A 5,000-nucleotide genomic window follows, 5' to 3' on the forward strand; every position below is an offset into this window, starting at 1 on the left:
TTTGCCGGTCAGTCGGCCTGGCTTCTTTGTTTGCTTATGCTACAGTTACGTGAGTATTCCTTGTCTTCTAGCCTATGCTAAGTGTTAGCCTTAACTTCGAGTGCGATCGGCACATGTTTCCTCTGGCTTGTTTTCAGTTTTTGGTACTTGTTTGAGTTCTACGAATAAATCATGTTCCTACCTGCACGCCTTGTTCGGAGTGGTCCGTCTGCATCCCGGGGGAACGAACCCCGCAGTAAGCTGCGACCCCCCCACACGTGACAGTTTGATTATTAGGGTCCGCACAGGACCTTTTCAAAAGGAATCCCAAAGGGAGTCCTTTTGCAATGGGACGAAAGGACCCTATTGAAATTGTAATGTTTTATTATTCTTTATTATTATTATTATTCTTCCGCTCCGTTGCGCACTACTTGGACCCCCTTAACATGCTTCAAAACTCACCAAATTTTTTACACACATCCAAAAAGTAGGCCAGCAGACTTTAATATAAAAACCTAACCCCAAAACACAAAATTGAGCTCTAGCGCCCCCTAGGAAAAAAAAAAAACAGACTGCCTCTAACTCCCACTAGGAAGGTCGTAGAGACATGAAACAAAAACCTGTATGTAGGTCTGCTCTAGACCTACAACTCATAATGACACATTCTCGGGCGAAAATCAACAGGAAATTGGCAATTTACCTTTTTTGACAAAAATGTACTAAAAACACTGTTTTTTACATCTTTGACCTCTAATTTGACCCCCTTAAAATACTTCAAAACTCACCAAACTTCGCACACACATTGGGACTGGTAGAAATTGCGATCTCAAAAAAAAACCGAACCCCGAAACTCAAAATTGTGCTCTAGAGCAATTTTTTAATAAAACAGAGAAAAAAATGCTTTTTAGAGGAAAACTCAGACAAAACTGCTTATAACTTCCGGTAGGAACGTCGTAGAGACATGAAACAAATACCTCTACGTAGGTCTCATTTAGACCTACATTTCATACATTGACACCCTTCAGCAAAAATCAACAGGAAGTTTGTTATCTCCATTTCAAAACAACATTTTTGTACCAAACGGTCACCAAACATCAAACATTATCTCCTCTGAGCGCGTTTGTCGTTTCGGCTTCAAACTGCTACAGGAGAGGGATTGAACCCTTCTGATTAAAAGTTGACGACGGATAATGATTAAGTGCTACCGTTTTGATTTTACGAGCCTTCAAAGACCCGCAGCACTGATGCTGCTACGGTGCCAAAAATGACAACGAAACTGCGATTAGACCTTCTTTGGCCTCAATACACACAACACCTATTATGACAATGTGAACTCAGACACAACTTCCTCTAACTCCCAGTACCAATATCGTAGAGACACGAAACAAAAACCTCTATGTAGGTCTCACTCAGGACTACCACTGGACAAAAGTATTGGACACCTAGGACTAGCACCTGCCAGAAGGCGGACCCGACCAATGCTGCTTGCAGCTTTAATTATATATATATTTTAAATGTATATAATAAATACATAGAACTACTATGCCCCCTTGTGGTCTGTGCCGTCTACTCCCCCCGTAAAGATAACAGGAACTGTGTTGTTACAATTCTGCAAGGTATGATAAGGCATGACTCTTAGCCAGTGTTCTGAAAAATACTTTTAAAAAGTAATTATAGTTACTCAATACTTTTCCAAAAAAGTAATTGTATTACTAACAGAATTACTCTTAAATAAATGTATTGAATTACCAGGGAAAGTAATTAATACGTTACTTTAAAAAAAATAACAACCTTCAAGTAGCTGGCATTTGCAGTTGAAGGACGTTTCATGTAGAGCACAGTCTGCGTGTGTCTTTGCTTTTAAAAGGCGGGGCCTGTTGCCAGGCGACGGGTGACGTCGTGGAGGGTTTCAACGGAGCTGTGTTGGTTGGCTTTCGTGTCAGAAAAATTGTATGTAAATTATCAAAAAACTTTCTGTTCGCTGAGTTCCCAGTGAACAGACGAAAGCTGTCTTTGTTGCACCAAGCCAAAGGATTGTAAAATTCCATTGTGTACGATGGGAGGAGACGGGAAGGGTTATCTATTTTGCTCCAAGACCTGCCCAAGCTCGATCCAGGACCAGTCCTGGATCGAGTTTCTTTTGTGTTTATGTGACCGAAAACAATGGCTGTTTACATACATACATTCCTTTAGAAACAGCTGTTGTTATGTAAACAGGGAATATCCAAATAAAAGAGGAGACGTGAACCTTTTTCCGTTAGAGCGTGGGTGACACTGTTAGAGGTTACAGGTCGACACGTTTCTCCTCAAATTGAACAAAATTGAATTCTGTCTCTGTTTATTCCCTTGCTTCTTGTCTTGTTTAATATATGTCATCATTGTTTGAAGCTGACATTTAGCAGTTAGCAGCTCTTTTAAATCTTTTCACCATATTGTGTTACCTCTGCTTAATAAAGAGACCGAATGTGCTGTCATGTGTTCTTGTCAACAAACGGTGTATTGTTTGGATGGCAGGTTTGTCACTGCAATCATTGACTTGTTTGTTGACTAGACGGCCCAACGACAAATGCTCTGCAAGTGAAACCACTAACTAACGCTGAAAAAAACTTCACATTTAATAAACCCTCACTGGACTGGCTTTCTGCTCCGCCGCTCCCAGTCCGTGGAACACTCTCCCTGACCACCTGAGGGCACCACAGACTGTGGATGCTTTTAAAAAAGGCTTAAAAACCCTTCTTTTTAAAAAAGCCTTTTTTGTTTTTTAGATATATGCATACTAGTTTTAGCTATTTGGCTGTTCTAGTTTTAATTTTGATTTATTTATTTATTTTTATTTTTTTATTATCTTTTTATTTTTATTTTTTTAAATACTCTGTAGCACTTTGAGGTTGTCTTGTTTAATAGTTGTCATCGATGTTTGAACCTGACATTTAGCATTTAGCAGCTCTTTTAAATCTTTTCACCAGACTGTGTTACCTCTGCTTAATAAAGAGACCGAATGTGCTGTCATGTCTTCTTGTCAACAAACGGTGTATTGTTTGGATGGCAAGTTTGTCACTGCGATCATTGACTTGTTTGTTGACTAACCAGCCCAACGACAAATGCTTTGCAGGTGGTTTCACCTGAGCTCACCACTAACTTACGCTGAAAAAAAACATCACATTTAATAAACCCTCACTGGACTGGCTTTCTGCTCCGCCGCTCCCAGTCCGTGGAACACTCTCCCTGACCACCTGAGGGCACCACAGACTGTGGAGGCTTTTAAAAAAGGCTTAAAAACCCTTCTTTTTAAAAAAAAGCCTTTTTTTAGATATATATATGCATACTAGTTTTAGCTATTCGGCTGTTCTAGTTTTAATTTTTATTTATTTATTTTTTTTTTTATTATCTTTTTATTTTTATTTTTTGAAATACACCGTAGCACTTTGAGGTTGTCTTGTTTAATAGATGTCATCGATGTTTGATCCTGACATTTAGCAGTTAGCAGCTCTTTTAAATATTTTCACCAGACTGTGTTACCTCTGCTTAATAAAGAGACCGAATGTGCTGTCATGTCTTCTTGTCAACAAACGGTGTATTGTTTGGATGGCAGGTTTGTCACTGCAATCATTGACTTGTTTGTTGACTAGCCAGCCCAACGAAAAATGCTTTGCAGGTGGATTTTCACCTGAGCTCACCACTAACTTACGCTGAAAATAACTTCACATTTAATAAACCCTCACTGGACTGGCTTTCTGCTCTGCCGCTCCCAGTCTGTGGAACACTCTCCCTGACCACCTGAGGGCACCACAGACTGTGGAGGCTTTTAAAAAAGGCTTAAAAACCCTTCTTTTTAAAAAACCCTTCTTTTTTTTTTTAGAAATATGCATACTAGTTTTAGCTATTTGGCTGTTCTAGTTTTAATTTTGATTTATTTATTTATTTTAATTTTTTTATTATCTTTTTATTTTTATTTTTTGAAATACACTGTAGCACTTTGAGGTTGTCTTGTTTAATAGATGTCATCGATGTTTGATCCTGACATTTAGCAGTTAGCAGCTCTTTTAAATCTTTTCACCAGACTGTGTTACCTCTGCTTAATAAAGAGACCGAATGTGCTGTCATGTCTTCTTGTCAACAAACGGTGTATTGTTTGGATGGCAGGTTTGTCACTGCGATCATTGACTTGTTTGTTGACGAGCCGGCCCACCGACAAATGCTTTGTTTCACCTGAGCTCACCACTAACTTACGCTGAAAAAAACTTCACATTTAATAAACCCTCACTGGACTGGCTTTCTGCTCCGCCGCTCCCAGTCTGCGGAACGCTCTCCCTGACCACCTGAGGGCACCACAGACTGTGGAGGCTTTTAAAAAAGGCTTAAAACCCCTTTTTTTTTTAAAAGCCTTTTTTTAGATATATATATGCATACTAGTTTTAGCTATTTGGCTGTTCTAGTTTTAATTTTTATTTATTTATTTATTTTTATTTTTTTATTATCTTTTTATTTTTATTTTTTTAGTTAGCAGCTCTTTTAAATATTTTCACCAGACTGTGTTACCTCTGCTTAATAAAGAGACCGAATGTGCTGTCATGTCTTCTTGTCAACAAACGGTGTATTGTTTGGATGGCAAGTTTGTCACTGCAATCATTGACTTGTTTGTTGACTGCCGGCCCAACGACATCTGCAATGCTTGCTCAGCAGTTCCTTCTGCCGAGACGAGGTTCTGGATACTTGTGGGGGTCTCTGGACTTATCGGCTGCCAGCATGACTCGGGCATGATTATCTCTCAGCGCATGAATGATACATGATGATGCTCGCGCTGTCAGCGTCTTCCAGGCAACGCCATGCTTGGTGAAAAAAGAAGATTCACTCCATGCATCGTCAAATGTGACGTGGCTTCAAAAAAATGATTCAATGCATGCAAAAGTGCAAAATCATCACTTCTCATTGTGCCTAACGAGCTGAAAGTCCGCGTGCGTCGCAACAGGCCCAGAAGTCGGCGCTAATCATGAGTGGAATCTGTGTCAAAGCTATCGGCG

At 39.6% G+C, this 5,000-nt stretch overlaps 1 protein-coding gene across 1 annotated transcript in view; it reads right to left on the reverse strand.

The window, feature by feature from the left end:
* LOC133640859 (potassium voltage-gated channel subfamily H member 5-like) overlaps positions 1-5,000 on the reverse strand; it is a 114,645-nt gene that overhangs the window by 40,926 nt on the left and 68,719 nt on the right. The window lies entirely within an intron of this gene.

Source organism: Entelurus aequoreus, linkage group LG23 (assembly GCF_033978785.1).
Source record: "Entelurus aequoreus isolate RoL-2023_Sb linkage group LG23, RoL_Eaeq_v1.1, whole genome shotgun sequence".
NCBI lineage: Eukaryota > Metazoa > Chordata > Actinopteri > Syngnathiformes > Syngnathidae > Entelurus > Entelurus aequoreus.